The 12,619-nt window shown below is 37.2% G+C and overlaps 1 long non-coding RNA gene across 1 annotated transcript in view; it reads left to right on the plus strand.

Moving 5' to 3' along the window:
- Window positions 1–8,037: 8,037 nt before the first annotated feature.
- LOC307131897 overlaps window positions 8,038–12,619 on the plus strand; it is a 61,843-nt gene continuing 57,261 nt past the window's right edge. The window contains exon 1 of the long non-coding RNA XR_013817242.1: window positions 8,038–8,175. This is a non-coding gene — a long non-coding RNA (uncharacterized lncRNA). The remainder of the gene's footprint in view (window positions 8,176–12,619) is intronic.

Consider the following 12,619-nt stretch of genomic DNA (forward strand, 5'->3'; position numbering starts at 1 on the left):
AATGTGATGCTGTCACACTGACCTGGCACCAGGGCACCACACCCGAGAACTGGAGGAGTTGCATTTGAACTTTGCCGCGATTCACGTGAACGGTCTGAGAAACACGGACTCGGGAGCGCGCTTGTTCAGAAAAGTAACCTGCGCATTCGTTTTAGCCGATTGTGGCTAATGTATAGTTCAATAAAACACATAAGTGGTGATGGTGTTAATGATTTACCTCGGATATGAGCAGTGTTGGGGGAAACGCATTACAAGTAACTTGAGTTACGTAATAATATTACTTTTTCCAAGTAACTAGTAAAGTAACGCATTATTTTTCAAATTTACAACAAAATATCTGACTTACTTTTTTAATTTGACTGACAGCTCTCCTGCCCCCATGTTGAGAAAAATAAGTGTGTGTGAACATGATGGTTATTGTAGTTCTAGACTAAATGTGAGCATTTATTTATCTCACTTGCACAATAAAGATTCTGTTCTCCTCAAAATGAATAAAATCAGTCAAATGCTAAATCAGAGTACTATGCAAACCTCCAATAATTAAATGTTAAATAAAACAACTATTTTTAATGCATAATCTACCTTTATATTTAATTGACCAATGTCTTGCTGCTGACCTTTGATGATGAAAATTACTAAATTTGTTGTTTTTATTGGTAAAACTTTTTTCTCCTGCGTCCTATTCTCCATTATCCAGAGCTGCGCCCTCTAGTGTTCATGCCGGAATCTGCATTTTTACCTCAGCCTGGGGCTTATTATTTACATTTGGTATGAAGAGATTTTTACCGTTGCACAAAATATAACTTTTTTGTTATAAACAAAAACAAAAACAAGCCCAGCCCAGGTGAGAAAAATTAGCGCAAAAGTTACGTAACGCATTACTTTTGTTAAATCTCAATTAGTTACTTTTTAAGGGAGTAACGCAATATTGTAATGGATTACTTTTCAAAGTAACTTTCCCCAACGCTGGATATAAGCGAGAGCGAGTTTGCAGTGTATTCTTGCATCGCGAATACGATCTCCTCAGAGTCCCTTTGCAAGCATGCAACAGAAAGGAACCCTTCATCCCATTTATTGACCCGCGTTCTGTTTTCTATCATACCCTGTGCATGTTTGTGATTATGTATGATGCACGCAAATGCACAAGGGTTCAATAGAATCAAGTCGACCAGCGTTGCGTGGGAAACCGTGAACTATCGCGCTCGGACTTGGAAAACGCCTTTTCTTTTGTTTCGCGTTATTTCACGTTATTAACGAGTTAATTTTGAGAGCCCTAGTAAAAATATCACAAATATGTCAAAGCTGATTGAACACTGGTGAGAATTACTACAACACAAAAAAAAGAAAAGATTCCGGACAAGCGTGTGAACCGGCTTAATGTCGAGCCCTGATATATATTTTGCGATACACAGCTTTGGAGTGACATGAGCGTGAACGATGATGATAAATGGTGACAGAATTTACTATTTTGGCTGAACTATCTCTTTAAGTAACAAAATATGAATGCTTTTCCCTTTAAAGTCGTCATGAAACAGAAGTTACACTCGTCTTTTCTTCTCTATTGTGCCGTATATCGAGTGAAACGCCTCGCAAACAAGAACAAATGTGGGCGGGGCTTGAGTGTGTCTGTGGGGAGTTGATTGGATGGTTGTGGTTTGCTATTGGTGGATCTCATGTGAGTGACAGGTGGCCCCGCCCTCGTCATCAGATGATGATATTCTGACTCAAGATTATTAACACAATAATGATACATAATTTAGAATATACACTGATTTATATGTATATTTTGTTAAAGGACGCATTGTGTCATTAATGGTTCTTGTGTGTCACATGACCAATCATGCAGTTTTAGAAGATTATCATTGAACGTGTCTGAGATGCTTCTCGACCGTAATATGGGATCGACGAGGAGGTGAATAAATGATGACAACATTTGGGCTGACCCCTCGGCCCTGTCTGTGTGTCTCAGTCTAACCTGTCTCACTTTCGGCTCGGGTTCCTTCTGTTCACCGCCTGGCGACGGGTAAAAGGAGAGAGCGATGGCTTTGATCAGGAGAGGAGAGGAGTTTGAGCTCTTTATTCCAGCAGATGAAAGGAGAGCAACAGTAGAAGTGGAGCTGACCCCTGAGAGGAGGGGCGGAGCCTGGAGCTGTAAACACACAACCTGAAGCTACACACACTTCCGGCCTGTCTTCAGTGTGTCCAAACCCCAGCGCTGGAACAGATTGTTCCCAATGCGAGCGATATAAAACACTCACAGAAAGTGTTAGAGGTGAGAGCCAAGAGGAACGCACGTCCTTGTGTGTCTTTGGCAACTGAGAAACAGAGCCAGAGAGAAAGAGATGAATAAGGGCTTCCAGAGGAAGATGATGGGTGATGAGAGACGTTTGGGATATATCCATAACACAGGGAAACAAAATCACATCATCAAACAACAGTAAGAGAGAAATATGAGCCTACAGGCCTTAAGGGACAACAGCGCTGGAATGGGAGACTTTTACAACATTTATCTTCATCAGGCCTCCTTCACTCGGAGAGAGAGAGAGAGAGAGAGAGAGAGGGAGAGAGAGGGAGAGAGAGAGAGAGAGAGAGATGAAGAGAGAGGGATGTAACCTCATTTTAGTGAATACACCACCAGACAAAAGTTTGGAATAACTCAAATGTTTTAATGTTTTTGATAAGTCTCTTATGCTCAACAAGTCTGCAATTAGTAATTCATGCCTGTCATGGTAAAGATATTTTTTTTTCTTGCTGTTTTCGGCCTTCTCAAGTAAAATATTTTATTTGAACTTATTTAGATTTTTTATTTTAATGTGCTTTTTTGTTTTATTTATTTTATGTTCCATTTTATTTTTTATTGTAATGTATTTTAGGTTGTTCTCTTCCATAGGTTCACTCGACGCTGCGTCACTTTATGACGTAATGGGGACGCCCTCTGTGTGTGCCGTTTGTCTGAAGCCCTTATAGAATCACGCCAATTGATTGGCTGATGGCGCGCGTGCCGCCCCCTTTGACGTTGTCACTCTTATACTGCGCGCCATCTGCTCCTCAGATTTCTTTACCTTCACGAAGCGGCCATTTCATGCCCTTCGGTTTTGGTTTTTCTGGCCCAAATATCTTGGATTTCATTCGACTTTATCACCAGCACTTCAGCGACTGCGGATAGTGGAACATTGTTCTCCTTGCGGTGAAGTGCCATGGATTTTCGTCGTTGCCCGCTGCCGTGCACTCGCTTCATCGCGAACGGCGACCCCCCACAGTAAGTGTGTTAAACGTTTGGGGTTTTCACACGCGCGCGAGGCGGCTCAGGGGTTTTCAAAATGCACATTTTGTGTTAATCTCCTTCTCAAAACCCTCCGCTCGAGGCTCGGTCAACCCTCCGCTGACCTCCGGTCAGAAAAAGGAGAGCTTCAGCACACGTCCGAAGCTGGGTCAGACCGCGCAAGCGTCTCTGCAGGCCTCTCACCAGCTCTCCTTATCCGGCTCTGTTACTTTCGCCGCCAGCGCGCTTCGAAGTACAGAACTGGCCCGACCCTCGCCTTTTTCCGGCACTGAAGGAAGGAGACGCCTTTTGCTTTCTCCCCTCACGTCTGATTGGCTCACCATCCGCCGCTCATTCAAGCACTTTTTAGAGGGGCTCTTTTGGAGGATATTTGTGTGGCGGCAGGTTGGTCCTCTCCGCACACTTTTGTGAGATTCTATAGTTTGGATCTCGACATGGCTCTGGGTTCGCATGTCCTGTCTGCTTAACCTGGTCATGCAGGTTATCTGGTGTTCTTTGAGCCAGATACGGCAGCGCTTTAGCTTGGCCTGTTTGGTATATCGTTCCCATTACGTCATAAAGTGACGCAGCATCGAGTGAACCTATGAAAGAGAACATAGGTTATGCGTTTTATTCATGTTCTATTTATTTGTTATTTTTAGACTTTATTTTTATTTATTTTAGGTTTTTTTATTCATGTTCTATTTAATTTTAATTCGTTTTGTTAATCTTTTTAAAATGTATTTTAGGTCATTGTATTCATGTTCTATTTATTTATTTTTTTATTCTATTTATTTTTTTTAATTGTATTTTAATGTATTTTAGTTGTTTTATTCATGTTCTATTTATTTAAAAAAAAGTATTATTTATTTATATTTTCTGTATTTCTGTGTTTTATTGTATCAGCTGTTGATCCAGTGGCTGTTGTTGATTACTGTAGATAATCCTCTGTATGATTATTAAACGTTACATCATGTTGGGACAGAACTGGATGGCGTGACCAGTGTTTGGCTCTGAGCGCTTCTTGATCATATTACAGGCGTGTCAATGTGTGTGTTGATGTGTGTGTGTGTGTGTGTGTTGGTCAGATTATAGGTAGTGGAAACATGATGTTTTATACGAGCTCAAGATCAACTGGCTCCTCACAGTCAGGAAATAAGCATCTGCTGGTGTGTTAGTTTAGTGTGATTTAGACTTCTCTGACCCGTGTTAATGAGCTCAGAGCGAGGTGTGTGTGTGTGTGTGTGTGTGTGAAGACCTCACACACTTTCACCATCTGCAGCTCGAGTGGCACAGAAATAAAGAAATAACCTGTGTGTATTTAATCAGAGGTCTTATTAACCTTTAAGAGACGTTTGAAACACATGGAGTGAACATCCTGCACATGTGCACACTTCTCTCTGTGTCCTGTGTCTCAGGGGCCACACACACACACACACACACACACACACACGGGGGAAATAAGCCCAGGTTCCAGTGCTCTGCTGTGTTATTGACTTCTCCTGGATCGTGGCATGTTTGAACTGATTCTCACACGGATCGCACTCATTCATACAGTACCAGCTGTAGTATTGATTTTTAAACATACACAATCACTGCCCGTCACATTTGTGTGGAGGATATTTTTATCTTTTGGCTCCAAGGAGGATTTTTTAAACACTCATTATTTTCACAGTCGCTCACCTTCAGGTCAAGAGCAAAGTCATGAGAAAGACCACCTCTATTCTCAGAATTCTGTTTATTTCATTTCATTCTTTTATTATTTTAATTAAATTTATTTTGTTTTATTTATTTTCTCTATTTTATTATTTAACTTTATTTTAATTTATTTTATTTTATTTCTCCTCATTTATTTTCATTAGTCGCCGACCTAACTTTATTTAACTTTATTTAATCATTTGTTTTGTTTTATTTTATTTTATTTTTTATTTTTTTATTTTATTTTGTTTTATTTATTTTATTTTATTTTATTTATTATTTTATTTTTTGTTTTGTTTTATTTATTTTATTTTATTATTCTATTTTTCATTTATTTTCTATTGTATTATTTAACTTTATTTAATTTTGTATTTTATTTAATTTATTTATTTTGCTTTGTTTGATTTATTTTCTATTGTATTATTTAACTTTATTTCATTATTTTATTTCTATTTTATTTTATCTGCTTTTCATAGTCACCGACCATTCAAGTTCAAGAGCAAAATAACAAGAAAGATTGTGACATGTTTTTAATTAATTTTTTTACTATATTATATTATTTTATTTTGTTTAATTTATTTTCTATATTATAATTTTATTTTAATATATTTTATTTTGTTTTATTTATTTTCTATTTTATTATTTCATTTTATTTCTCATTTATTTTCATAGTCGTCTACCTTCAAGTATTTGTTTATTTTATTTTTTATTTTTTTTCTTTACACTATTTTTAAATGTTTTTATTTTAATTTAATTAAATTAAATTTATTTATTTATTTATTTATTTATTTATTTTGTTTAATTTATTTTCTATATTATAATTTTATTTTAATATATTTTATTTTGTTTTATTTATTTTCTATTTTATTATTTCATTTTATTTCTCATTTATTTTCATAGTCGTCTACCTTCAAGTATTTGTTTATTTTATTTTATTTTATTTTTCTTTACACTATTTTTAAATGTTTTTATTTTAATTAAATTAAATTAAATTTATTTATTTATTTATTTATTTATTTATTTATTTATTTATTTATTTATTTATTTATTTATTTATTTATTTATTTATTTATTTATTTATTTATTTATTTATTTATTTATTTATTTATTTATTTATTTATTTATTTATTTATTTATTTTATTGTTTTATTGTTTTATTGTTTTATTTTATTTAAATGTAATTGAATCCCGTGGAGCGGGTTGAGTTGGGAACACAGGCTGGTACTGGTACTGGTACTGGTTCTGGAAGCGTCTGCTGGTTACAGAGACTGAATGAATCTGTGATCCCGTAAATCAGTGCTCACACACTCTTGCTTCCTCTTCTAGTCCACTAGGTCCATCCTGACCTGTGTTCTGTCCGTCGAGCCGCAGCTCTGATGCTCCCGGTGATTTGTCATTTTCCCACCGTCCGCGAGCTCTTCGTTTGACTGTGTTTTTCCATTATCTGGTGGAGTGTGTGACGCCAGGTTGTGTTTGCTCAGTGTGTGTTTTCCTCCCCGGGGACTTTCTGAGGCTGTAATATCTGTGTCCGGATCACCTTAGGCTGAATCGGCTCGTCCTGCGCATCAGAGGAGCCTTTCAGTGAACTTGATGAACAATCAAACACATAAACCACCGTCCTGACGCACAACACGTCTTTAAATATCATCATCTGGAGCCGCTGAAGAGGAGACGGGAGACCGCAGTCAGACTTACTGGACTCTAACAGGCTTCAGTTCTGATTCAAACACAGCAATAAATCATGTCAATCAATATTATTATCAACAAATAATAAGAATAATCTGTGAATAATAGTAAAAACATAATTAAATCAAGATAAATTGAGTTGTTTTAAAATAATATATTTTAAATTAGGTTCATTTTGATTGATTTTATTGAATTATGTGACACAATATACATAATTGCACTAGAGCGTGAATACTGAGAGTTCATCAGATTCATTTTGACAGTAAATTTTGATTTAGTTTTAGTCATAGTCTTTTGACTAAAATGCCATTTATTTTTAGTCATATTTTAGTCACCTGAATTGTTTTTAGTTATAGTCTAGTTTTAGTCGACTAAAATCGAATGAGTTTAGTTAAATTGTAATACATTAAGCATTTAAGCATCACATAACCGACTGTCACTTGAACTGACATTTTGACATCATTTTGTTTTTTACATTAAAAATACACGAAAGAGCTCGACTCACTTTTTTGTTTGTTTTTTAAAAACATCTATATAGTTTTTATAACTCTGTATTTCTGTTTTAGTCAGTAGGCCATATCAGGTTAAGCTAAAGCTTCAAATAAGTGTTTTTTATTTTATTTCAGTTAACATTTATTTAATTTCAAGTAATGAAGATTTTTTTTATGGTTTTAGTTAACTATTATAACCCTGATACTTTATTGAATATGTGTCAAATACTGGTCTTTCCTCCTGACTATGAATTAAATGGGAATTCAATTAAATAGAGTTTATTGTGTAAGCAAAAACCAATATATATTGCGTGACTTAATTACAAACAAGCTCAAAATACACATTGACTCTTATTTTGAAATGTATGCGCCTTACTATTGCAGTTGCAGGAGCTCATTTAAGTTCAGGAGATAAAATATGCATTGTTACAGCCGTCTAAAACATATTACTATATAAACATCGTAAAGTAAACATTGTCATTATTCATCAGCATTAGTTCATAAATAATATCCTGGCATAAATGTGTGTTATTGATTGATTGAGCCGCTCTGGAGCTGGATTGGGGATCTGTAACACAGGACATCAGTTCTGACCCCATCTCTAATCCACCCTCACTAACATTCTCCTCTCGTTTTTATTTGTTGACGAAAATGACAGTAAGTTTTCGTCATAGTTTTCGTCATAGTTTTTGTCATCCAACACTAGTTTTTATTTAGTTATCGTCTCGTTTTCATCAGTGAAAAAAGGTTGTTGACGAAAATGAACACTGCTTGTGTGTGTTTGTTGTTGCCGAAGCTGATGATGGTGTGTGTGTGTGTGTGTGTGTGTGTGTGTGTGTGTGTGTGTGTGTGTGTGTGTGTGTGTGTGTGTGTGTGTGTGTGTGTGTGTGTTCTCGTCCTCAGCCCAGAATGCCGTGTTCCCTCCGCTGGCTCTGTGGGTGACTGTGGGTCTGGCCGTGTGTCTGCTGGCTCTGCTCATCGCTCTGGCCGCCGTCTGCCGGAGGAAGATCCAGGAGAGCTGCGAGGAGCTCAGGGCGGGTAAGGCCATGTGCTCATGAACATCTCAAGTGTCTCATAGGGATGCACGATATATCGGCAACATAACGGTATCGGCCGATAAATGATTATTTTTGATGCACTGAAAAAACAGGAAAACACATGTGGTCCAATTTACTTAAAGGGTTAGTTCACCCAAAAAATGTAAATTCTGTCATTAATTCCTCACCCTCATGTGGTTGGACACCCGTCAGACCTCCGTTCATCTTCAGACACAAATGAAGATATTTTAGTGTAAAGCTGATGCTGAGAAAGGCTTCAGATAGGCCTCCATTGGCATTCAGTACATTTACACTCACAAGACCCATAAAAGGCACTAAAAACGTCGTTACAAAATCTCATCACAGTGACTCGATAATAATTTTACGATGCGGCGACAATAGTTTTTGTGCAAAAAAAAATCAAAATAATGCCTTTATCCAACTTGTTCTTGTCTTCCGTGTGTGTCTCCACGACGCATGCGCGAGAATATGACGCAGAATTACAGTTTATTCGTTCATTCTCTCCAGCTTCAGCGCGTGCTCTCAAACAGCATCGTTATTTGATAGACTAATGGACTAATATTAAAGATGTTTACTATTACTGTAATATTAAACATATTTTTAATAACTAGCACGTTTATTATTCTCTTATCATTTCCATCAACAGGTTTGATTAAAACCATTTCCTTATTGTCCGTGCGGAGGCTATTTCATGCACTTGCATTCTGATTCTTTACTATGCAGCCTAAGCAATGCTGTCCAATAACTTGTTTGCATTATTTAGGTATATTATTTTAATTTTTTTAGGCAATAGAATTTTTGGTAACATTTTACAAATAAGGTCTCATTTGTTAATGCATTAACTAACACGAACGAACCGAGAACAATAACCTTTGTTAATGTTAATAATAAAATGTTTGTGTTTATTAACAGTCCATTCACAGTGCATTACCTCATGCTAACACACACAACTCTGGATCTGAAAATGTTGAGATTAACATGAACTAAGATGATTAAATCCGGTTGAAGTATTGTTCATTCATTGTTGGTTAATTAGTGCTTACAAAAATTAAACCTTATTGTAAAGTTTTACCATTTTTGGCCATAGGAGTGTAAAATTGATTTGAAAAGGTAAGGAATCTTACACTGCTTCAAATAGGCTACTGTACTGTATAGGTTTGATTTATGTTGAAGTGTTTGGGACATGGCTTTTAATGTTGAGCCTTTTGTTTTTGTAATCAGGCTCTCAAAGTTTATTAAAATTTGTATTTAGATTTATCGGCCAATATATCAGTTATCGGCTTTCAAATATAAAGAATTATTGGTTATCGGTATCGGCCAAAATGTTCATACCGGTGCATCCCTAGTCTCTGATCTGCTCTTGCCCTGCTCACTGGACGTTCTGCTAGTCTCAGATATTATTGTCTGTTATTTCATATGAAGTCGCTCATATCGCGAAGCTCAAACTTCATGACAGTAGAGAAAGTTCTGGATCTACACGAATCAATTCTATACTAATACTGTAAACAAACACATCAGTCTTTACTCTCTTTATAACACTTTGCTTGGTGATCTGAAGCTGAGGAAAAAGAAGAAAATGGATGGATGGAACAATATCCAACCCTAACCCTAACCCTAACCCTATGCTGTAAATGCTTTATGCTTATTAACAAACGTTCCCCAGAGCAGGAACAGTCTCCGTTATCAGGGCTACCATCAGATAAGACTTTGTTTATGGCTTGAAAGAAAGTGAAAAGAGAGACCCAATGCCTTAAAACAGACTTTCCTGCATTAATTTATAGAAAAAACTCTTAATAAATGAACATGCACCCCAGGACATGTGTACGATCATAACTGTTTTGTAAAGTGTCTCTTGTATGGTATTTCGTTTTATGCATATCTTCTGAGCAAGAAGTAACCTCATATATGTCATGTCTCCTATCAAATTAATGTTCATTTCACGATTTACACTTTCGTGTATGTCCCTTCCTCAGAAGAGGCAGTGTGTGTTTGTCGTATTAAATGGAGTATAAGTGGGCACAGACCCAGCTGAATCATACTTGAAACATAAACTCTCCAACACAAGAATTTCCCGCTGGGAAATCAGAACAATCCCATTGGTCGAGTCGATCCTGTGGAGATCCGCCCTCGCTCTCTTCTCCTCTTCCTTCTATGGCTGATGGGTGTAGGGTGACCCCACCAGGGCCCTTGGGTGCCATCAGGCCTCAAACACAGCCTGTTATGTCTTCACTCTCCACCCAGGAGAGAGGACTCTTACAAAAGAGTCAGACTGAGATTTGCTCTCTCCAACTCGGATGGAAACTCTAACCATCAGCCTCTTCCTGCCTCTCCTGGTTGCTGTGTGTGTGTGAGACAGGAAACCCGATTGGAGCACACGTCGCAGGCCCAAGATCTCAAGCCATGTGCAACTTAGAGTCGAAATATCTGCAAGTGCATTGTATCTTCTTCAGTCAATGCAGAAGAAACGATTGCAACTTCAACACCATCGGACCGAACTATCACATCTTTCTCCCGTGATTTCACATCCGGCGATCTTCAACAGCTCAGGCTAAATGCAAATAACGTACGATATACAAATCGCTGTGTAGTTAGTAAAACTGTAAACCCCTTTGATCAGACAAAGGCGCTTGTAGTCAATGACGGTTTCTCCCAGGTGTTTCCATAGTTTCATTTCTTTGTTCCGACCCGGTTTTTCATTCTTTCACTTTCCGTGTATGTGTATGTATGCTTTCATGTTAGTTTAGTCATGTCCATGATTTATATAATAATAATATATAATAATAATATATAATTATATAATAATGTGCACAATATATGTTTGGTTCTGACTCCCTGCCTGCAAACAAATTGCACTTAAATGATCGATCTTATACGCTCAAAGCCATGGAAAATATCCTTCTCTTAAAATGAGTTAATAATCAATACTGAGTGTTCACAGGATGAACTGATTCATTGATTGTAATGTTAATGCAGCTACATCAAGTTAATCTCTTTAACTGATTCAAATATTCATAATTAACCATAATGAGTTATGAATAATTATTAATGTTTCCCCTCTGAGCTAATTCGCTACGATGGATGGATGGATGGATGGATGGATAGATAGATAGATAGATAGATAGATAGATAGATAGATAGATAGATAGATAGATAGATAGATAGATAGATAGATAGATAGATAGATAGATAGATAGATAGATAGATAGATAGATAGATAGATAGATAGATAGATAGATGGATACAGAGATAGATAGATAGATAGATAGATAGATAGATAGATAGATAGATAGATAGATAGATAGATAGATAGATAGATAGATAGATAGATAGATAGATAGATAGATAGATAGATGGATACATAGATAGATAGATAGATAGATAGATAGATAGATAGATAGATAGATGGATAGATGGATAGATGGATGGATGGATGGATGGATGGATGGATGGATGGATGGATGGATGGATGGATGGATGGATGGATGGATGGATAGATAGACAGATGGATGGATACAGAGATAGATAGATGGATACAGAGATAGATAGATAGATAGATAGATAGATAGATAGATAGATAGATAGATAGATAGATAGATGGATGGATGGATGGATGGATGGATGGATGGATGGATGGATGGATGGATGGATGGATGGATGGATGGATGGATGGATGGATGGATGGATGGATACAGAGATAGATGGATGGATGGATGGATGGATGGATGGATAGATAGACAGATGGATGGATACAGAGATAGACAGATGGATGGATACAGAGATAGACAGATGGATGGATACAGAGATAGACAGATGGATGGATACAGAGATAGACAGATGGATGGATACAGAGATAGACAGATGGATGGATACAGAGATAGACAGATGGATGGATACAGAGATAGACAGATGGATGGATACAGAGATAGACAGATGGATGGATACAGAGATAGGGTTAGGGTTTCTCTCTCCCTCTCTCTCTCTCTCTCTCTCTCTCTCTCTCTCTCTGTTGACGAAAATGAACACTGCTTGTGTGTGTTTGTTGTTGCCGAAGCTGATGATGGTGTGTGTGTGTGTGTGTGTGTGTGTGTGTGTGTGTGTGTGTGTGTGTGTGTGTGTGTGTGTGTGTGTGTGTGTGTCTTCTCGTCAGTGTTCAGAACAGCCTCCTCTTCTTGCCAAAGCCCGTCTCTCCTCCAGTGCTGCTGAAGTTCATTAGCGCCGGATAGATAATTAGTGTAACCAGGGACTGCACAACTGATGAAATGACAGGAGGAAAGAGTGATGGGTGGATGGAGAAGAACCGGCAGAGAGATAGGGATGGATTCTGCAATCATGTGAAGAAAAAAAGGAGGTGGCTAGAAGGAAAGAACATTGCTTTCCACCCTCACACCAGCTGTAATGAGTTCTGTGTGTCGAGCAGGAGACAT

This window comes from Gobio gobio (assembly GCF_949357685.1).
Source record: "Gobio gobio genome assembly, chromosome: 9".
Taxonomy (NCBI): domain Eukaryota; kingdom Metazoa; phylum Chordata; class Actinopteri; order Cypriniformes; family Gobionidae; genus Gobio; species Gobio gobio.